Here is a 24,308-nt window from a genome sequence, read left to right as displayed (position 1 = left end):
CGCTGTCGTCAGAGGGCAGCAGCAATCATCAAAGACCCATACCACTTGGCACAGTGGACACAACCCAGGGCATCACAAGCAAAACTCCCCACTATTGAATACATCTACAGGGAACGCTGTCGTCGGAGGGCAGCAGCAATCATCAAAGACCCATACCACTTGGCACAGTGGACACAACCCAGGGCATCACAAGCAAAACTCCCCACTATTGAATACATCTACAGGGAACGCTGTCGTCGGAGGGCAGCAGCAATCATCAAAGACCCATACCACTTGGCACAGTGGACACAACCCAGGGCATCACAAGCAAAACTCCCCACTATTGAATACATCTGCAGGGAACGCTGTCGTCGGAGGGCAGCAGCAATCATCAAAGACCCATACCACTTGGCACAGTGGACACAACCCAGGGCATCACAAGCAAAACTCCCCACTATTGAATACATCTCCAGGGAACGCTGTCGTCGGAGAGCAGCAGCAATCATCAAAGACCCATACCACTTGGCACAGTGGACACAACCCAGGGCATCACAAGCAAAACTCCCCACTATTGAATACATCTCCAGGGAACGCTGTCGTCGGAGAGCAGCAGCAATCATCAAAGACCCATACCACTTGGCACACGCTGCTGTCATCAGGTAAGAGGTCTAGGTGCCACAAGACTTGTACCATCAGGTTCAGCAACAGCTGCTACCCCTCCTCCATCAAACTCCTCAACTACAAACTCAATCAGACTAATTTAGGACTTTATTAATTTTCTTTTGTTCTCACAGTTTACATTAGTTATCTGTTTACAGTTCTTTTATTTGTTTACATGTTTACACTGTGTGCATTTTAATTTTTGCACTTCCAATTTGTGGTTATTCTGCCACACCTGCAGGAAAAAGGAATCTCAGGGTTGTATGTAGTATCGATGTATGTACTCGGACAATAAATCTGAAATCAGAATCTCAAGGCTCCAGTTACAATTTCTTAAAATTATATGTAATCACCTCATGAGGATCACCACCATTTGTATGCCAGCATGCATGGGAAAGCAAGTTCAGGATAGATTAATGTACAACATCCTTGCAATTTCACCTCCACACACCATCACAACTGATTTTCATCTAATATTTTGTCTTCTTTTCTGAAAATGATTAATCAGAAACTCATTGTTTTAAGCTGATGGCTTCCAAAAATCAGGCAGAGGGGTAATTTTCCCCATTTACTTTGCATCTTTATTTTCAGTAAAGATTGTTTTTTTTTAAATATAAATGCATGGTAGTTTGTTCTTTGTTAAGATGAAGGGAAGACAGGCTAAAGAGCATGTCAAATAACAATAAAGTTATTAATCCTTTGCGATAGGATTACTTATTGTAGCCCTGCTGTAACTAAATACAACATCAACATTGATTCCAAGAATGTCTGTAGCACAGAGGGAAACCATTTGGCTCATCGTGGCTGTGACAGACAGAGTTACTCAACCAAATCCCAGCACCACCTTCAAAGCTCTACATGTCGCAGCTCATGAAGTATAGATCTGAATATTTTTGTGAACGTGATGGCAGTTTCTGCCACAGGCAGTGAGCTCTCGACTCCCAGGGTGAATATTTTCTCTCTCATCTCTAATTTATACACTAATCATTTAAACTCCACCTGATCTCATTTTTGAGCCTTCTGCTAATGGTAATTATTTACCCACTAAATGTTTTAAATAATTTTAATCAATCTCAACATCCTAATTTGCTTATACATTTCTTTTTCTCTTTGGCTTGGCTTCGCGGACGAAGATTTATGGAGGGGGTAAAAGTCCACGTCAGCTGCAGGCTCGTTTGTGGCTGACAAGTCCGATGCGGGACAGGCAGACACGGTTGCAGCGGCTGCAGAGGAAAATTGGTTGGTTGGGGTTGGGTGTTGGGTTTTTCCTCCTTTGCCTTTTGTCAGTGAGGTGGGCTCTGCGGTCTTCTTCAAAGGAGGTTGCTGCCTGCCAAACTGTGAGGCGCCAAGATGCACGGTTTGAGGCGATATCAGCCCACTGGTGGTAGTCAATGTGGCAGGCACCAAGAGATTTATTTAGGCAGTTCTTGTACCTTTTCTTTGGTGCACCTCTGTCACGGTGGCCAGTGGAGAGCTTGACATATAACACGATCTTGGGAAGGCGATGGTCCTCCATTCTGGAGACGTGACCCACCCAGCGCAGCTGGATCTTCAGCAGCGTGGACTCGATGCTGTCGACCTCTGCCATCTCGAGTACTTCGACGTTAGGGATGAAAGCGCTCCAGTGGATGTTGAGGATGGAGCGGAGACAACGCTGGTTGTATACTGCAACAATATTTCACACAACAGATTCAAGCTAAGAATATAACAAATTTCAATGATTCGAAAAGGATTTATGGACATCTATATGATACTAGATACCTAGCACAATAAAAGTTCCTGATTTACATTATTCATTCTCTTTGATAGTTGAAACTCGTCTTGTAAGTTTATTTGCAATGTTGACTTTTCAGTGACAGCAACTTGGTTAGGTTTGCTATACAACAAGGTGTTAGAGAACTCAGCAGGCCATGCAGCATCAATAGAAAGGAAAAGATAACCAATGCTTTGAGCTTGAAACCTTTGTCAAAGTATGAGCGAAAAAAAAACCTGACTAAAAAGGTGGGGAAGTGGAGGAAAGGGCAGGGGGAGGAGCACAGACTGACAGGTAAGAAGGGGTCATAAGCGGGTATAAGAGAAAACAGCTGAGAATTGATGAGGGGAGGAGTGCGAAGCTAGAGGAAAGGAGACAGAGGGATGGAGGAGAGAGAGAATCAGGGAGGGGTTTAATGGAAACTGAAGTGTCAACTTTAATGCCCAGATGGAACAGTAGGTGCTGTTTCTTCAAGTTTTGGGTTGCCACAGTTTGGCAGTGCATGAGACCATTGATAGATATGTTGGGTGTGGGAATAGAGTGGCATTAAAATGATTGGCAAATGGGAGGTCCCTGTGTTGCAGCAAACAGAGCAAAGCTGCTCAACGAAACGATCTCTCAGTCTGCGCCAAGTCTCTCTGTTGTAGAGAAGATCACAGTGGGAGCATCGGATGCAGTAAATGTCCCCTGCAGATCACAACTGAAACGTTGCTTCACTCTGAAGGACTGTGTTGGGCACCTGAATGGTGCTGAGGGATGAAGCACATGCATAATTGCCACATTTCACAGGGGTATGTACTAAGGGGGCAATTAGTGGGAAGGGAATGAGGGGACAAGGGAGTCCTGGAGGGAGTGGACCCCACGGAAAACAGAAGGGATGGGAAGATCATTTTGGTGGTGCAATCACATTGTAGGTGGAGTAAATTATAGAGGATAATATATTGGATGTGGTGGCTGGTGATGACAAGGTGAATTAATTGGCCAGAAACATTGGTTATCCTTTACTTTCTATAAATGCTGGATGAATTTCTCCAGCACAGTTCTGTGTTGCACTCAACCATAGTGTTCCTTGCAGACTTGTTTAACTCAGGTATACATTTTGCTTTTGAGTGAACTCTGGCCTGTGTATACTAGATTACCACCATTGCATTTCCAGTTGGCCTGGTGATAATTTTAACATGACTGAAAAAATCCCAAATAACATTATTTTGTTTGTTGCTTTAAAGTGTACAAATCAATAGACTTGAAAGGCTGTCGCACAGCTTGCCAGTGATGTGTGCCCATTGAAACAAGTGGCTGTTGGGACTCAGAGTTGTTCGTTACTTTTCCAAATCCACACTGTCCCACAGAATTTATAGTGGTCGTGAGAGCAAATGGGCCTGAGGAAAGGGGAGAAGAAAGGAGAAGCTGGGTAGGGGCTTGAGAAGTGCAGTAATGAGATTGAAACCTGGAAAGAGGAAGGTGCAGCAGAGCCTGAATGAGAGTTTGTGGTTGGTTGGTTAAAAACTGGATGCATGACCATTGGGGAAGGCCATGGGGGAAGGCCATGGGGGATGGTAGTTGGATCTGATAAAGTGGTGGGATACTGCTGGGTAACGTGTCAAAATTGGGACCTCAGTATGCCATATGGAAGTGCTGCTGGGTTCTGGGTGGGAAGGTTTGGTTGAGAAGCAAGCCTGAAAAGAACAGTCAAGCCAGGAAAAAGAGAAGGAAGTCTACTGGAGTTGTACTGCGACATGCATAGCTACCAAGGAAGTGACTCAATGGATTCATAATTGTCCCAAAACTGTAGAGCCATGTATGCTTCTTGAGTCCTAATTTCCTGCCAAAATTTCCAAAGGAATGTTGTGTAGGATCTAATGCTATTCTTTTGAGTGATTGATACAGAAATTGTATGAGATTGCAATTGAATTATGCTGCCTGAATGTCCTTAGTGACCTCAAAATACTGGCACTCTGCTCTTTTCAGAAGAATAACATTGAAAAATTGCCACATGTTAACATTGAGACTGAAATGCATACATTTTTATTGACATTTCCAATATTTGACCCTTGCATTTACTTACTTGCTATGGTAGGCACTGAGGGATTGTTGTCACAAGAACAATTTAAAAATAGTAAACAAAATAAATTGGATTTACAAAGAGTGTTTCATTGCTCTTATTTAATAGGTTTCTTATTAACTTGCTCATAATTATAGAACTTTAGTGGAAAGGCTTCCAATTTGACCACTAAAAGGATAAAAAAAAACAATCATACTTTACCGTCCCATCTATTGAAATAATGATTGACTCCGTTGTCCTTTAATTATGAAATTTTAAAAAAGCAAGGTCTGCTCCTTCAATCAGAATAGAAGTGTGGGAGTTGTGATGGGCATTCAATTTCAGCTTCAATGAATAGTTTAAGATACAAGCTGACAAACCCTTTGTATAGCTCAAAATGTGAGATGACAAATCTGCTGGGACAGGGTGAAAGTGCGATGACTAACGCTCTGCAGCAGTGAACACCCACACCTGTTATACTTAATGTTCCAGCATTAAAGGCAGGAAAGACTTAATCATTGTTCAATTGATTAAATAGCATTCCACTTTTGATGCAGCTGAATTTCTACCCAAAACCTCAAATCAGCAACTCCCATACAGATAAATAATCAATTGGTTATGAAAATGATCTCCTAGAAGGATGGACTAGAAATAATTTGGCCCATTTTGACTCCCCTGCACATCTATTGGATTTATAATTGGAAGGTTGTTTTTTAAGCATTTATTCAGTTCCCATTACAAAAGTGATACAATATGTGCCATATATCATTTAAATTATTAACAATCTTTTCTTTTTAATTGTTGTGCAACTATGAAGGAATCAGAATTTATTGTCATGAACATGAAACCAAATTTGTTGTTTTGAGGCAGCATCATTTCTATAAACCACATTTCAAAGTAAATAAAAATAATGCAAGAAATAGACAAAGTGAGGCAGTGCCTATGTTTCATTGCTCATTCATGAATCTGATGACACTGGGGAAGAAGCTGTCCTTGTGCCACTGAGAGCACCCCTGAACCTCCCCCCCCCCCACCCCGATGGTAGTAGGGTGAAGAGGTCATATCCTGGGTGGTGGAGGTCCTTCAGGATAGAAACTGCTTCCTTAAGGCACCACCTCTTGTACAGGTCCGCAAAGGAGTGAAGACTGGTACCTGTAATGTCGCTGGCTGAGTTATCAACCCTCTGGAGTTTTATCCTCTTATACATCAGATTCATTACAAATCAGTAGCTTTTGTTACTTGAATTTTAGACAAACTCTCTGCATGATTTGTTAAAAACATTGTTGAACTGGTAGAAATACTTTCAGAATAGCTGGATAACGCAGAACAAATCTATAACGTTTATGGTATAGAACCTTCTTAACCGGATTAAAAATCTCTTTTCTTTAGTAAAGTTTGACTCAGATCTGGATTAAAAAAATCTTATCCCCTTCATATTTCAAAGGTCCATCCTCTCTAGCTCTTCTCATCACTAGTCTAAGAATCTTCTAACCTGGTAGTTTAAAAATATAATCAGGGTATGTTGAGGTCTCTGGCTAGGACCCGGCTTTGATCTCAAGGCTCTATGAGCTCTCTCAATTGAAATCATATCCTTGAAATGTTCTTCCAAAAATTTTCAGTATCAATTCTTGGGGGAAAAAAAAAACAAATTGAATCACATCTAGATCATCTTCACCTTAGGACATCCCCACAATTTTAAGATTGTTCCTTGTGCTGTAATTTTCCAAAATGTCAACTTTCTCAAGCAATTTTTCATTTTATAGAGATCAAACTGATCATTGCATCATCATTTATATTTGATCTTTCGTCAATACATTGTACTTCATTATGTAGTTCTTGGATTTTCTCTTCCACTTTATCAACTCTCTGTGAAAGATTATTTAACACTTTTGTCAAATTTGTTCTGACTTTCAGTTCTGCAGTTAAAAGTTTAAAATTACTCTCCAATGCATCAGAAAGTCTATTTTAGCTTCAATTTTATTCATTTCTTTTTAAAAAATAATTTTCTGGCCTCCAAATCTTTCTTCCTTACTTGACGTTGTTTCTTCACTTTTAAACTCTTCTGAAGCCTCTTCCACTGGAGAAGTGTCACCTTCGTGTTCAGAAGTGGAAACGCTGAAGCAGCCCTTTAAGGGACTTGATTTTTTTTTCTTCTGCCACACGCATGCGCAATGACGTTTTAACTTTTCCTCTGGAGGAAGGTCCCTTTTCTGGGTCCTCACCAGCAGGTCCAGAACTAATGTCAGCAGCCTGTTTCATTGACAAGGTAAGCCCAACTTCTCTCCTTTTCTTCTCTAACTTTTTTGTGGGTGTTGTCTTCTTAGCTTTTTCTTTTTTGTTGGGTTTTTTGCTATTAATGACTTTAGAATAAATTTAAAGAATTTTTTATAACATTAACTTTTTCCAATATGCACTATGTTCAGTTAATCCCATGAATCAGTAGGTAGCATGGTGCTCTTCGTGGCATCACATGACTACCCCTTTCTCCACTCTCAATAGCCCAATTTTCCTAATGCTCCTGATCTGAATATTATTGATGCAATTTTTAATTTACAACCTTCACAGAAAGTTTTAATAGCTACCATTTATGATAGTGATGTAATAAAAAGCATGGAAACAAGACTTATATTTTTCAATGTCTAAAGAGATTTTGGATTGGATCTTTACCTCAGTTATGTGCTCATCATTCTCTCTTACAATTTAAAGTATTCCATAAAGCGCACATGTCCAAAGGTTAACTTTCTCGTATCTACCCAAATAAGAGTCCTCATTGTGACTGATGTAACAATGGGGATGCTATATTAATCCATGTCTTTTGGTCTTGTTCAAGCCTGAGAAGTTACTGGACAGAGGTTTGTCAGACTTTATCAATAATTCTCGACTTAGCCTAATCCTTTAGTTGCTCTTTTTGGCACTACTGGAGAGAATGGTATGACTTTAATGTCAACAATCACCAAATAATATCTTTTCCTTCCCTCTGGCAAAACCTGCAGTACTACTTAGGTGGAAGGATGCTGCTCCACCTACTCATGCTCAATGAGTAGGTGAAATCATGTCTTGCCTTAATCTAGAAAAAAAATCTGATGCTCTTAACTAAGGTGAATGTTCAAAATATATTGGGACCATTTGTGAACTATTTTCAGAATTTCTAGAAAGAGTAACAATGTTAATGATCATTTTAATCTCCTTTTCTCGCACTTTTTCTGAAACAGTATTAATCTTCTTGCCATACAACTTCAGTCTAGAGTGTTGATAATTATAATATTTCATATCATTCTTTACTTTCTTGTTTTGAAGTGATTAGTGATTAGTTAGGGTACTGATAATAGCTTTGTATAAAGTGATGTGTTACATTTTGTATTTATTATGTATCCCACTGTTTACATGTTTTATTATTAAAAAATCAATAAAAAGAAAAGTACTTAAAAGGGCAAATTGTACATTATCATGTTTTTGAGTTCATTCCTTCATTATCACTGCCATTATGCTTTATCGGAGCACTTTCACCACAGGACTGCAATGTTTTAAGACGACAGTAAATAATCTTAAGGCATCTTCAGTTCAGCAATGAACAACTTTGTCCACCTTCTGAGAAAATGTAAGTGGGCACAGGGCAGGTCAGAACTTGGAGGGGAGACTGCCTAGGAACACCAGGTCCTGTAGGTTTCTGTGAGGGGCACTAGACAAAGTGGCGACTGTCTGTCAAATGGTACCCAAAGGTTAAAGAATTTCATGCATGTTACATTCTAAATGTAGTATTGTGTGAATACTGAAATCTTTACCAAAAGGGTAAAAGCAAGACTGAGGCCATAAAGGTATTCAAATTGAAAAATTTCCCTTCTGTTGCAAATAATTGGACAAATCTAACACAAATTTAAAGTGTTCACTGAAACTTTGGGTGAAATCAGGAAGACAAGTTTATGAAACAACTTTTATATCAGAGGAATGGTTTTGTCAGGGCTTCCACTTAATTTACCATCTGCTTTCCAGTGATCTGAAGTGCAGACCAATTAGTGACTGGTGAATGTTCAGAAATAAAGGTTACCATAAGCATGAAGTACTCAAGTCACCTTGAGATCAATTAACATTTTATAAATGGAATAAATTGCATCTCCTGAGATACTGAGGTTGGCATGTGGCTCCCAACAAAAGGAAATCACTCATCCTATCCCTCAATTCAAGAGTAAATTTTGCAAAACTGTCATTTTGATTAAAAATGCTGTTAGATAATTACATACTGTATAATTCAGCATACAAGGCCACTCTTGCAGCACCCAAAAAACAAGGATAATCTTATAGGCCAGATACAAAAAGGTGACCTTAAAAGTTCTACTAAAATTGGTTTCATAACTCACTCAGACCCCACCCTACAAATTTTTAAGATACTGGTACATTAGAAATTTTTAAAATTGTTTTATATAAAAACATCCAAATTCCTTCAAAAATCACCATCATCGCCTGAGGCAAAGAAATCAGGAAGCACATATGGAACCTCACTGTTTACACAGTCATCCTGCAGGTCCCAGTCTGAGTCTGAGAAGTCGGCTACTGCATTATTGTCAATGCTATTCTGCAATGTGATTTTCGAGCTCTGGCCAATGAATGATGCCTCTTCTCATCGAAGAGGGTTTCTTTGGCATTTTTCTTATCTTCATTCTTTCTCCACTCTCTTACCATTTTCTCAGTTATGTCAAATGTCCTGGCAGCAACACAGTCGGTAGATTCCTTGGCCACTTCAATGACTTTAAAAACTTGCTTTATACTTTTTGTTTTGCTGGAGGCTCCATGATAACAATGACCTTCTGGCCACGCCAAAAAGCTCAGTCAACGCATATTTTTGGGGGGTCATCTTATACACCCAATATGATTAAAACCATGAAATTCAGGCTGAAATTGGTATCGTTTTATCTGAAGGTCATCTTGTACGCTGAAACATACAGTATTTCAAATAAGAATGACAGTGAATTGAAAGCAGGCCTGTCACTCACTTTCTCTTCAGCATTCAACAAGTTTTTGCCTTTTTTTGAGCCTACTTTTATGACCTGCTGGATGGAGTGATGAGTGAACTGGAATAGAATACTGTGGCAAAGAATAATATTATGAATGAATGAAACTGTCCTATTGAAAAGTAAATAGCCACTGACTTTACCATGCTGCCTTTTTGTTGCTTCCTAGTCTTTCGTAACCATTTTCCACATCGATAGGATTGAAAGGAGCAGCTCGGTGTGTGGAAAACTGCATTCACACACTTCCCACCTCAGTTGATCACATTAGTCCTCAAAAGTTCTTTCCAGCAGGCACAAGCATCCCTTGCCAACGTAAAAAGTTCTGTTTCCCCCACACACACACTCTAAGATACACCCACATCCGTGCAACAAATGACATTAAAAACACTTGAAGAATATTGATGAACTGCAAAAGTGAACAAGTCTCTCACCTGATGGATTGAGAGGGATCATCGCTTTCACAGACCCAATTTCTGGTGGACCTTTGCAAGCTGCTCCAACCAATTTTCATTGCATGCTTTGACCTCTCCAAACCTGATCCACAACACCATCAGGTAGTCAGATCCATCTGTGAAAGGGATAGTGGACTGGTCAGACGAGCTATCAAAGAGCATTTCTTGCTCCTCTTTCAGTTTATCATGATGCCCGATAAAGACTCAAAAAGGCCATAAATACTAATCAGTTTGCAGACCAATCGTGTGTCTGAATAGAAGATGACAACATTGTCCATACACAGGGAGCCCTTGACCTGATTGCCTCACTGTCTGGCAATGTCACTCCTCTTTTGCCATTATCATTCAGTAAAGAGCTCTATGAAGCACACAAATAAGACTGGAGAGAGTGGGCAATCCTGCCCAACTCCAGACATGATGGGATTTCCATCAATTGATTTAGACTGCCTTATGGATATCTATGCAGAGCAGGTTAATCCAAATTCAGATTTCCCCCCCAAGGACAATTTTGGAGAGCACATCCATTATTTGTGTGATATCTGGTTGAAAGCCTTCTTTTGATCCAAACAGACAAGGTAGAGGTTCTTCCACCCCCCTCCCTTCCTACATGTAGGTGATGGCATCTCTGAACAGCACAAGGCAGTCAACTTAATTAGTGTTAGTTTTAGACAGAATTTTGTAATCAATGTTTAACAATGATATGGTTCTCCAATTCCTTCATCCTTCTCTTTCTCCCCCCCCCCCCCCCCCCCACTTTTTGACTTACAGATGAGGGTGCTAATGCCCTTCCTCATGGAGTCTGACATATTACCTGGCAGGAGCAGAGCATTGTATAGTTCCAGCAGGTCCAGGCCCACAGATCCATATAAAACTCATCCAGTAGGCCATCACTAGCAGGAATTTTACTCGACCAAAGGAATAGATGGAGTCCTTCAGCTTCCACAGAGAGACGGTGGACAAGGGGTGTGCCAGATAACATTAGCATCAACTTTTCTATTAGCTCCCCCCCCCTTGTTGCTCCCATGCCCCCAATTCCTATTTCCTTCATCTAGCTCCATCTCTCATTCTCTTTCCTCCAATTTTGCATTCACAGAACCAGAACCCTCCTCCAATCAATTCTAACCTTACCGGTCTTGTCCTTCTATTCATATCCAATTAACACCTTTTATCTGTTGGCCTGGGTTCCTCCCCCTGCCATTTCTTCCTCAGCCTTTTTATTCCGGCACCTGCCTGCCTTTGTTCATACCTTGATGAAGGGGTCAAGTCTGAGTCATTGTGGTTATATATGGTATCTTTATAGGCCTCTGAAGGAGGTAACAAGGAATTAGGCTCACAGACCCAAACTCAGAATCAGTTCAGTTAGGTGATTATCAGAATTTTTACAAGGAATTTCAGATTCAGTACATGGGTGGTCAATTGCTGAAGAAAAAGGCAAGGTTAAAAAAAAGTCCAAAGATCAAAAATACTCACAAATAGGCCAACACCAGGAAAGAATGCTGAAACATTTGCAACGAAGGGATAAGATGAACTGTATAAAAGAGAAGAGAGCACACAGCTTATATACACAAGGGGAGGGGAGGATAACAAGATACAGGTGGGTAGTCAGACACAGATGAAACACATTAGGGGAGGGTAGGCAATCACACAGGAGGGAAACTGGATAGAAAATGACTAACAAAGGGAGTGAAAAGTAAAAACATAACCAGAACAGACAGCAAGTCCCTCAGGAGGACAAAAGATCTGGAACACCGTCAGGCTGGCAGTGAAGGACGAGCAAAGATTCTCCTTTTCCTGGAACCTCTTTGTCTGGATGGTCTTGATGAAATGCTGCAAATTTGAAGCGATGGACATCTACTGCCTCCAAGGATAGCAGCCACTTCAAGGTGACATGCCAAACTCCTCCAGTGTTTTTGAGTGTTTACTAAAAATGAAGCATGGTATTCAACTTCGCAGGTGTTGGGGAACTAGTACAATAGACAAAATTGCTCGAGGAACTCAGAGGGACATGCAGTATCCTCAGAAAACTTTAAGCAGTTTGGAATAAGCAATAGGCTATTGCTTTCTATGGATGATTTTTTGAGTGCCTCCAGCACTTTTGTGTTTTATTCAAATTCACACTTGTGTTTTAAGAATAATACAGGCAAAAAAAACAAAGGAAATTTACTCCAATTCATTTAATACAAATGGAATTCCCATCCTTATCCATGTTTTGTTAACTGCAGTCAAGTTACACCAAAAAATTTAAAACAAATAATTATGGCAGGCTCTGGATAACCCCTTCATATCAGTGGATTAAACATAAAAGAGATCAATAGCATCTAGTATAGCTGTTTGAAAAATTCCTTGTCCTCTAATCACTGAATTACAAAATGGTTAGAACATGGAAAGAAACCATTCTGCTCATTGAACTCTGTCAATAGTAATCCACCCAGCCCCTTAACCACTCCACAAAGCCCTTCATTGCTTTCCTTTCACCTGCTTATCCAGCCTCATTTTGCAAGTTACAATTGAATCTATCTCCAATACATTCCAGATCCAAGCTATTCATGTTAAAAATAGCTTGTCATTTAAAAAAAAAACATTTTAAAATTTAGACATACAGCACAGTACCGGGATCTTTTGCCCCACGAGCCGGTGCCGCGTCATTAAATTTAATTGACCTACAACCCCAATGCATTTTTTTTTTGAAGGGTGGGAGGAAACCAGAGCGCCCAGAGAAAACGCAGGCAGGCCTGGGGAGAACGTGCAAACTCCTCACAGACTGTACGGGATTCAAACCCCAATCGCTGGTGGTGTTGCTGTTTTCCACTAACCACCCTTTTGATTCTTCATTCAATGTTCTGAGTTTTTGACAACAGTTTCTCTCTATCTATTCTGTCTCAACCTTTTTCTTTCCACTCACATACCACTTTAAGTATGCCATCGGTGCTCTGTAAGGGATTGCTTAAGGTGGCATGTGAGTGGGATGGGAAGGTTGAGAATCACTGCTCCACACCCAATTGTTACTGAAATATTTTGATTGAGAAAATTGTCATTGATCCATTTCCTTTGGAGTTATGAAACCGTGCACATGACGAGTCAATTAGGGACGATTAAAAGAGTGGTTTTCAACCTTTTTCTTTCCACGCACATACCACTTTAAGTATGCCATCCATGCTCTGTGGTTAGTAAGGGATTGCTTGGGTGGAAAGAAAAAGTTTGAGGACCACTGGACGCTTCTTGAGAGTAGATAAATCTATCACATTTCATCTCTTTACTATTCTAAAGCAAACAACACCATTCCTTCTGTCTATCCAAACAACTAAAGTCCTCATCCTTGGAATCATTTTGGTGAACCTCTCCAATTTTTTATACTTTCCCTAAATTATGGAGACAAGAATTAGATACAATGCCGCATATACGCGGGTCATAGTCAATACTGGATAAAAGTTGACCCCAGGGCTCTCCGGCGGTGACAGCAGCGCAGCGGACCTCGGGCTCCCCGGCGGTGGAGGTGGCGGACCCCGAGTTCTTGGGTGTGGGAGCATCGCTCCTTGGGGTCCTTGGCGGCTGTGGACCTCGGGCTTCCAGACAGCGGTGAGCGGGCGCAGGGTTCCCGGCGCCGGCTGCAGCGGCTTCCCTGGCAGGAGCGAAGCCTCAGCTGGGAAGTGTCGGTGATTAGCGGGAGCCAGTATTTATTTTAGGTGAGAATTAAACATTATTTTCATGCTTAAAATGCCTTTCTTTGTTGGTTGTTGTTGTTTAAACATTGTTTGCAAGTGATTTGTTGTTGCTACTGGGCTGTCCTTTAAAAATGACCTGTTCTCCAAAAAAAACCCATTTATCCGAAATGGGCCCAGTTCCAACATTTCAGATAATCCGAGTTGTACTGTCATTTCATATATATTTCTATTAAACAGCGTTTCTTTAAAAGTAAATGTGAAAATGACATGGCTCTAACTTCTTAGTCAGTTTGCTGTATGTCCTGTATGTCTAATTCTGTATGTCTAATTTCTTGCTGCTGGTGTTATACAATTATGACTTTGGTGTATTTTTATTAAATATTCAATGGAAGAGCATGTCCAGCACCTTCCCTTAACTCATTTAGTTTAAAGTCGTATTTACCAAATAAAATGCACTAAATTGAACAAAGTGCGACTGAATTATTGCTTTACTCAAAAGACCTAAGTAAAGGACAGCACCATTGGCGTAGTGCCTTTACAGCGCCAGCGACTGGGACCAGGGTGGGAAGGGCACGCTGTCTGTATGGAGTTTGAACATTCTCCCCATGTGTGTTTTCCCCAGGCACCCATTGACCCACCAATCGAAATGAACTGGGTTTGTAGGTCATTTGGGGGTAATTGGGCAGCACTGAGTCATGGGTTGAAATGACCTTTTACGGTGCCGTCTGTCTAACATTTAAAAACAATTAAAATAGTAGAGGTGGAACAAAGGGACAGGATGGAATAATGTGGCGAATGAGGGGCACCTTAGATCAGTATAATCTTCTATGTAATCTGTTGCTAGTGGTAACATCTCATCAGGTCAGAGTGTTCAAAAAGGAAAAAAAGATAAAAGAAAAAAAACATAGAAAAACTAAACACTAAGTGATGCAGTGAAACCAGAAATTCTGGGATTCACACTACAGAGAAGAGGTGGAAAATCTCATGAAATGGTGCAAGAGCAACAACCTGATCTCAAAGATGAAGATGATCATGGATTTCAGGAGGACCAGGAATGACTCCTTTCCATTACACATCAACAACTCTGTAGTGCAGAGAGTTGAGAACACCAAGTTCCTTGGCGTTCACTTAATTGGTGACCTATCGTGGACACTCAACATCTCCTCACTTGTCAGGAAGGCGCAACAGAGACTGCACTTCCTGAGAAGACTGAAGCGGGCAAGGCTACCAGCCATCATCACGTTAACCTTCTACAGATCTATAGAGAACATTCTGGACAGCTGCATAACAGTGTGGTACGATTGCTGCAGAAAAATGGATTAGAGGTCAATCCACAGGACCATAGGAGGGCCAAAGAGGATGTCTGGAGTTTCACTTCCTTTCCCCCCCTCCCCCCCCACCCCTCCCCACCCATATCAACATGATCTACTGAAATCATTGTCTGAAGAGGGTGTGTAAAATCATTGAGGACCTCTTCCAACCTGCACACAGCATCTTTCAGCTGCTCCTGTTGGGGATGAGATACAGGAGTGTGAGAGCCAGCACCACCAGGCTGAGGAACAGCTTTTTCCCCGTGAGCAATGAGAATGCTGAACGACGAAAGGAACTGCTCACACTAACCACCTGATAATCTCATATGCACAAAGTATCATTTATTTGTATAGATAAAATACTTTTCCTGAATATATATTTGTGATATATCTGGGTGGGAGTCTGCATGCTTTGCGCCAAGGACCGAGGAATGCTGTTTCGTCAGGTTGTACTTGTATAATCAGATGACAATAAACTTGACTTGAATGTCTGCAGACTATGTGATTGTAGTAAGTACACAAAAGTGCTAGAGAATCTCAGCAGGTCCCATTGCATCCATAATAAGTAAGGATTTATAACCAATGTTTTGGGCCTGAGTCTTTTGTCAAGGTTTTCTCAAAAAGCAGGCATGTGCTTGAATGCAAAGGTGGGGGGAGGAGGGAAGAAGGGGCAGGGGGAAGAGCATAGTCCAACAGCCAAGAGGCCATGTGGGTTGGAGAGAAAAGCTGAGAGTTAATGGTGGGGGGGGGGGGGGGGGTTAGATCTATGAATGCAGAGCTGAAGGAAAGGAGACATAGGGATAGGGAGAAGGAGAAGCAATGGGGGCTAATGGAATCTCTCTGGCAGGTTGAATTATGATGAGTTCCTTGACCTCCCTCAACCTGCAAACTTGTGGATTGAGCTTGATCAAACTCAATTCACTTAAAGCCATCATAAGAAAGCCTAAATTTGATCTCAAGCCTCTGAAATTAAAAAAAAAATTCTTAATTGTCTGGACTTATGCAGGAAAGTTTGCAGACCCTGTGATTGTACTGCAATACACAAAAGTGTTGGAAAAATTCAGTAACGCAGCATCCATAGGAAGTAAAGGGAATAACCAATGTTTCGGGCCTGACCCCTTCATCAAGGTATGAGCAAAAAAAAGACCTGAATAAAAAAAGCTGGAGAGGGGAGTGAAGATGGGATGAGGAGAGGAGCACACACCAATAGGCCATAAGTGGATATGGGTGTGAGGACAGGAGAGAAAAATGGTGAGAAGTGATAGGAGAGGATAGATCTCTGAATGGAAAGGGGTGGGGAGCTGGAGGAAAGGAGACAGGGAAAGAGTGAAGCCCCTTTTACATTTGCAACTCTCTAAATTGGCCATTTAGTGTCCTGGAATATGAATGGTGTTTTTGCTGTTCACATGTGACAACTTTTAATTGGGACACTTCATGCATTCACACTTGCAAGGAGTCATCCCTGGGGTTAGGACTGTTCTACTTTTTACTGGTGATCATGACTCATTGAGCAATGGTGAACCTGCCCTAAATCCTTATTATGATTTGATATTTGAACAAAATTAATCATGCCTAATTATAATCTAAGTTCTTCTTTGGCTTGGCTTCGCGGACGAAGATTTATGGAGGGGGTAAAAAGTCCACGTCAGCTGCAGGCTCGTTTGTGGCTGACAAGTCCGATGCGGGACAGGCAGACACGATTGCAGCGGTTGCAGGGGAAAATTGGTTGGTTGGGGTTGGGTGTTGGGTTTTTCCTCCTTTGCCTTTTGTCAGTGAGGTAGGCTCTGCGGTCTTCTTCAAAGGAGGTTGCTGCCCGCCAAACTGTGAGGCGCCAAGATGCACGGTTTGAGGCGATATCAGCCCACTGGCGGTGGTCAATGTGGCAGGCACCAAGAGATTTCTTTAGGCAGTCCTTGTACCTTTTCTTTGGTGCACCTCTGTCACGGTGGCCAGTGGAGAGCTCGCCATATAACACGATCTTGGGAAGGCGATGGTCCTCCATTCTGGAGACGTGACCCATCCAGCGCAGCTGGATCTTCAGCAGCATGGACTCGATGCATCGAGTATAATCTAAGTAAGCTTTATGTAAAGCACAGTATGAACCCTTCAGCCCCTGTTGTTGTCATGCCGACCTATATAAACCTTTATAAGGGACTGTGAGAAAGTGCTAGCAATAAATAGCAATGGTGGACAAGTTTTAAACAGTGTGGGAAATTTGGTACTGCTATAGCGCACAATGTATAAAAACATTGAGAAAGTTAGTAGCGCAACAAGCACAATTTAAACAGCGTGGGAAAGTTGGTAGTGCTATCACGCACAATTTATAAATACCATGGGAAAAAGCGATGGCAGGCCTGCCCTCCCAGAATTCCATGGGGCACAGAAAGGATTGTATGCACGGCTGCATGCATAGAGCACTTATGGAGGGGTTTCTCTGCCTCAGCATACTGGGAAGACAGGTCCCCCATCACTTTTTTTTCCACAGTTTTTATAAATTGTGTGCTATAGCGCTACCAACTTACTCAAGCAGTTTAAAATTTGTCTGCTATTTATTTCCTCTCTCTCTCCCACTTCGACTTTCTCATGGCAATGTTTATGCCTTCATTTTAATTTTCCTTAACATTCCTGCACAAAAACTTGGATCATTTCTATCCCAGAATGCAATTGCCCATTCTACACTTGCCTGAGTGCAACGACAGTGTCTGCAAACGCCAGGGATTGTACTTGGAGTCGAGGCTGTCTATCCCCGGCATGAGATGATATTATCTCACTCTGGCATTGAGAAGATTTTGCTTTCACACTATACCATTTTTTGGCTGATTAGCTGTTAATTCCTGGGACCACTTGCATGTGTTAAAGGGTCTTAAAAAACAGGGAAGGGGTCTGACAGAAACTGGAGGTCAATATCAATGTTGGATAGTGCCCAGATGAAATATTAGGTGTTGATCTTTCAATTTGCAGGCAGCCTCAGTTTGACAGTACATGAGGATATAGGCGGGCATATCAGTGTGAGAATGGAATGTGGAATTGAAATGGTTCACCACTGTTATTGCAGCAAAAACCAAAAAGGTGCTCCACAAAATGATCTTCCAGTCTGTGTCAGCCTCCCTGATGCAGTGGAGACCACATTGGGAGCACCAGATCAGTGGTTTTCAAACTTTTTGTTTCTACTCGTAGACCACCATAAGCACTCCTATGCCATCGGTGCTCTGTGATTAGTAAGGGATTGCTAAAGGTGGTATGTGAGTGGGAAGGGAAGGTTGAGAATCACTGCTCTAGACCCAATTGTTACTGAATTATTTTGCTTGAGAAAAATTGTAATTGGTCTATTTCCTTTGGAGTTATGAAACCGTGCACATAACAATGGTTTTCAAACCATTTTCTTTCCACTCAAGTACCATCTTAAGTAATCTCTTATTAATCACAAAACACCAATGGCTTAGGGGATTCTTAAATTGGTATGTGAGTGGAAAGAAAAAGTTTGAAAACCACTGCAACAGATGATCCCTGCAGATTCACAAGTGACATGTCAGTTCACTGGAAGAACTGTTTGGGGCCCAGATGGTGGTGAGGGAGAAGGTGTGGGCACCTTCTTGTTGTCATAGTGATAGGGTCCAAAGGGATGATTAGTGGAAAGGGATGAGGTAGTAGGTAAGCACAAGGGGAATCCTGTCCTTGTTGCATCTGGGGACAGAAGGTCCCAAAGCAGTTGTGCAGGAAATGGAGGATATGCAAGTGAAGGCCTATGTAATATGTTAATACCCTGACAAGATCTTCCATCAGAGCTTGAAGGAGGATAGTGCAAAAATTGTAGGGGCCCTAGCAAAGGTATTTAAAAGATTCTTAGCCATGGGTGAACTGCCAGAGGATTGGAGAAAAGCGAATGCTGTTCTATTGTTTAAAAAAGATTCTAAGAATAATTGTAGGCCAGTGAACCTGACATCTGTGGTGGGTAAGTTTTTAGATAGTATATCAAGACCAGATTTGTTAGTACTTGAATAGACCGGGACTGATTAAGAATAGTTAACATAGCATTGTGCGTGGTAGATCATGTCTAACCAACATTTTTTTTGAGGAGGTTACCAGGAAAGGTGATGAAGGAAGACTGTGGCTGTTGTCTCCATGAACCTTAGTTAGGCTTTGCCAAGGTTCACCATGGTGTTGTGCTGACCTATGTAAAATTACTCCACAACAATCTAATCCTTCCCTACCTCACATTCATAACCCTCTATTTCATTTTCGTTCATGTGCCTATCTAAGAGTCTTTTGAATGCCCCTATTGTACCACCACTCCTAGCAATGCATTCTAGGCACCTTCCACTCTGAGTAAAATAAATTGCCTTTGACATCTCCACTAAATGTTCCTCCACTCACTCTCACATTAAACAGATGCCCTCCGGTATTTCCTGATGTCACCCCACAGAAAAAGTTGCTGGCTGTCCAGCCCATCTTAGCCCATTATAATCTTATATCCCTCTATCAAGACACCTTTCATCCTTTGTTGTTCCAAAGAGAAAAGCTGTTGCTTTGTCAACCTTGCTTCATGTAATGTTAGCCAGGCAAATTCCTGGTAAACGTTCTCTGCACTCTCTCCAAAGCATTTACATCTTTTCTGTAAAAAGTGACCAGAACAGAATGCAAAACTCCATGTGTGGCCTAACCCAAGTTTTACTGAGCTGCAACATTACCTCAATCCCCTGACGAATGAAAGCCAACACACCATATGTCTTGATCACCCTAATCAACTTGTGTGGCAACCTTGAGAGATCTATGGACCTGGACCCCAAGACCCTATTCTTTTTACAGGCAAGCCAATTCTGAAATCAAATAGCCAAGATTTGTTCGATCCCATGCCTCACGACTTTTGTAAAGGAGGCATGAGATTGAAAGAACCTTGAGAGAGAAAGATGTATGTTCAAGTTGGACTCAGAGCTCAAAATCTAGTTTGAAACTTTTGTACACAAGTGTACCCTGCTTTACGAATACTCGAATTATGCTCGCTTTTACAAAAGGATTTGAATGGGTTTTCACTTTTACAAAAATAGCCTTCAATAGTAGTGAATGGGTCTTCACTTTACGCCATTTCAGCTTACGAAAGGTTTCATAGGAATGCTCTAGTTTTGTAAATCAGCGTATACCTGTAGTACTGATTTTCAGATGCATCCTGAAACCAACTCTCCACCAATACAATCAATTAAGTTTAAAATATATCAGGGCACTATTTCTAAGAACTGGAGAGATCCCTGGTGTCTTGGGCAATATTCGTTCTGCTCTTTGCATCACTCAAATCAATTTCTAGTCATTATCATATTGCTATGGGCAATAATTGTCTTTTTGGTTATCTACATGTCAACTGCACTTCAAAAGTACTTGACCTGTAATGCTCCAACATTAGAAAGGACAATGATTAAATGCAAGTCTTCTCTTTCATTATTTCACCTGAGATGTTAATCTGTTCTGATGAGCATTTCAGTATTTCATTTAAAGAAGCATGATGTTTCTATCTTCTCTGGTTCTACCTGTGTGTTGGCTGACATGCAAAGACCACCTCATGTCTCGATGTCAGTGAGGTCTCTTGCAATGGAGAAGGAGAGCTTGAGCCAGATGAAATCTAACCATACCTCCGTGCATCAACGGTGAATTAGCTACCGGCATCCTGCTTCAATGAAGATAAGCAGTTCATCCGGTATTTTGAAGATCCAGTCACTTATTGAGCCTCCAGTTCTGCTTTCCCTCAGGACAAAGTGGAAGGAGAATGGATTATTCAAGTTAAGAGCTTTGGTTTTGCAGTGGTAAAGATAATGGAACCATTATACACCTTAAAACTTTGGGACTTTTTCCTCATGCATTCTTTTATACATACATTCCAAAGTTATCAGTGACTCAGCCCTCCTTCAGACTTTATTATCTGTAGTGTTTCCCAATTATGGAAAATCATTTAAACTAACATGAACTTGAATATTTACAGAATAAACACATGCTAAATGTTTTGCTTTGTTCCTTGAGGTCTAATTGAGTTTCCAGTGCCATACAAATATATCTCTCAATGGATTAACAAATCCTCTGCAATATTAAATCCCAACTTAACATGAAATGAATGACCTCATATACATATTTTGCAATATAATGGATTAATACAACTCTTTTGGAAGCATATTTTCTTTTTAATCCTGAAATGCATTCCAGTTTTGCTTATTCTTCTTTGCTGCCTCTTCAATCACATGGTGTGGCATGAGAATTTCAACTTCTTTCCAACATCAGCAATACAAATTCATCCTTCATAACTTCACTTTTGTTTCACAAACTCTGGCATAGCTACCAAACAAATGGACTGTCATGTGATCTATTCACTCTGGGGCAGATTTAACCAGGAAAACAGGCATATGATCAGAGTGCAGTTTGAAAAATATTCCAATGAGTTAACATTTGAGTTTCAGCTGCACTGCCCAATTATACCAATTAACCTACAACCCCTGTAAGTTTTTGAAGTTGTTTGTACTGAGACCATAGCATGTGTTCTGGGTATATGACCTCTCTGAGTTATTGGTCTTGATTCCTTCTTAACCACCATGAATTCACAGAGGCAGAGAGGTTCTGATTTACTCGATTGCATAAAATTATAACCCTTGTTGAACCTGATCTGACCTGGATTTATCTTGTTCCTTTGTTGTGCTGGATTAGAATGTTGGATCTCCCTCTTGAGCAGCACTGAGAAAACATCTTCATTTGAGGGAGTGCAGTGGATAAGAAGGTAGTCCACCATTGTCTTTTTGAACCTTGATGTATGGATATATTCCCTATGCTGTTAATGAGAATTTAAAAAAAATTGTTTAGACATACAGCATGGTAAGATGCTCTCTCCACTACCGAGTTATTAATTTATGAAGGAGTGTGGTCATTCCTGGTCCTCCTGAAGTCCACATTCATCTCAATCTTGTCGACGCCGAGACTTAGGTTGTTACTTGCATCCCGATTTTCACCCTGATACCCATTGGTTTTAGTTTAGTCAGGGTTCCTTACTGCCATACTCCATCAAATGCTTCCTTGATGTCAGAGGCACTTACACTCACTTTACCTGTGGAATTCAGCTGCAGATGTAGTATGACACTTTCTACATTACTTCACAAGGTGGCGAGTGACCCACAGTTGTTTTAGAACTTTACTTACCAGAGGTCAAGGAGAATGAAAGGACATCTCTTTAAATGGTACAAAATTCTAAACTGTTTTGGCAGATAGAAAGCAAGAAGGATGTTTGCTCCAGCCGGTGCATGTAGAAACATGAATCACAGTGCCAGGATATGGAGCAAGGTGTCTAGGACTGAAAGGGGGAGATATTTCTTCACTTAGAAACTGGTAAGCTGTAAATTGATTACTATAAACATTTGCTGAAGTAGATTCACTGAATTTATTAGTTAGGAGATAGATTTCAAGGAACAAAAGGCATCAAGGGGGAACAGGGAAGTGGGGGAATATGGTTTTAGATAGATGATCAGCCATGATTGCACTGAATGATGATGCATTCTTGAGTGTCTGAATAGGTTACTCCTCCTTCTATTTTTCTATGTTTTGATGTAATTGTTCTGCCAGGTAGTGAACTCAAAGCTAATGTGTGACCACACCGTCGCCCACATTTCCACCCATACGAATTTTACCTTCGTGGATCAGGTCAATTGACACAGATTCAAATGATAATGAGTTTATTAATTTATTGTCATATACAATGTATACATGTATCAAAATTCTTACTTGCTGCAGCTGAACATGTACTTTGTTTAAAAAAAACTAAAAACAAAGACTACAAATGTATTCGGAAAAAAAATCAACACTAAATGTTCAAATGCAGTATGTAGAAGAGAGCACAAAACTTTTCACTTCTTTGAAATGTTACAAAGTGTTTCCATATTCTTTCTTTTTATGCTACCTTAATAATGATTAATTCTCATTGATATTGTTGCTACAGATTTTTTTTTCAGGTCAAAACTGCATCAGTACTGAGGGTTTAAAGAGGAAATAGCCAATGTAAAGTCATGAGGGGAGGATTGTGGCAGGAGCTGGCAAGCAATAGGTAGATCCAGGTGAGGAGGGATTGATGGGCAGATGGAGTCAGGAGAGGGAGGGAAGGGGTGGGGGGGGGTTGATCATGGAGACAAAAAGGGTTGCCAAAAGGAAGGTGATGAGTGGAACCAGATAGGGGAGGGATAGAGGAAAGGCAGGAACAATACAGGGAGGGAACAGAAGAACCAGTGGGAGGGTGTGTGAGTGATGCACCGAAGGATCCAGGAGGGGAAATGGAAGGAAGCTTGAAGGGTGGTGAGAGGTTTGAAAAGGAGGGAATTTGTGAGAGGACGTGGGTGACCAGAAGGAGAGACAAAAAGAACAGAGGGTGCAGTTTACCTGAAATTGGAAATTCAGTCTTCATGCAAATAGATTGAAGACTACCCAGGCAGCAACTGAGGGGTCATTTCTCTAAGGTTTCAACTCACGGTGGAGGAGGCTGACAACAGGCGGACTAAGATGAAATAATGGTGGTGCTAGTGGGGGGGGGGGTGGTGAGGTAGTTAAATTGGGTTTCAACCAGGAGCACCAGGTGACCATTGCAGACAGAGTTTAGATATTCAGTAAAGTCATCACCTTGTCTGCGCCTGGTCGCGCCATTGTTGAGGAGGTCACATCTGGAGCATCAAATTCAATGGGCTTGCTTGGAGGAGGTGCAGGTGAACTTTTGCCTCATCTGGAAGGGCTGTTTAGATCCCTGAATGGAGGTGATGTTTCAGACTCCAGAACTCTCTTGGGTCTTCACACTGTCATCCATTCTGTAACAGTGAAAAGTGGTAATGTTAGCCTTGGCAATGAACCAATTTTTTGAAGTTGGTTCACACATAATTTCACTGCAACAATCAAAGAAAACCATCTGCTCTAATCTTAAAATATGCTTCATAGTTAGAAATATTTTGTTCAGATTTTTGGATAACATTTCATGTGTTATCAGATGACTTAAAACATGCTTTGCATTTCCTCATTGAGTTTTGTTCAACCATTCTGCAATACCTATAGGTGGAACAGTGGCCCAGCTAGTGGAGCTGTTGCCTCAGCTCCAATGACCTGGATTTGATCCTGTCATCTGGTATTCTCTGTCTGGAGTTTGTACCTTCTCCCCATGACTGCCTGGGTTTCCTCTCCCACATCCCCAAAATGTTCAGGTTGTTAGTTAATTGGCAGCAGTTAATTCCCTCCTAGTGCACAGATCAGTGGTAGAATTTGGAAGCAAAGTGTGGAGAATAAAATGAGTGAGGTCTGATTAATGTAAATGGTGCTCCCAGGTTGCTGCAGACTTAATAAGTTGCAATGATTGCATCACTCTTTGACTCCATAACTTCTGAATGGTCGATAGAACTTGCATCAAGGTTAATACAGAACCTATTCAGAAGGCTGCAGTTTTTCATAT

The 24,308-nt window shown here is 41.1% G+C and overlaps 1 long non-coding RNA gene across 1 annotated transcript; it reads right to left on the bottom strand.

Annotated features, from left to right (window-relative positions):
• Positions 1-699: 699 nt before the first annotated feature.
• Positions 700-21,655, bottom strand: LOC138737491 (uncharacterized). Its single transcript, XR_011340973.1, has 3 exons — positions 21,509-21,655; positions 9,871-10,007; positions 700-2,304 (listed from the first exon to the last, which is right to left on the bottom strand). It is a non-coding gene; the product is annotated as an uncharacterized lncRNA (long non-coding RNA).
• Between the last annotated feature and the right edge of the window lie 2,653 nt (positions 21,656-24,308).

The sequence above is a fragment of the Narcine bancroftii genome, chromosome 6 (genome assembly GCF_036971445.1).
Source record: "Narcine bancroftii isolate sNarBan1 chromosome 6, sNarBan1.hap1, whole genome shotgun sequence".
Lineage (NCBI taxonomy): Eukaryota > Metazoa > Chordata > Chondrichthyes > Torpediniformes > Narcinidae > Narcine > Narcine bancroftii.
The sequence above is the reverse complement of the archived record's forward strand: the minus strand, read 5'-3'. Positions and strand labels throughout refer to the sequence as shown.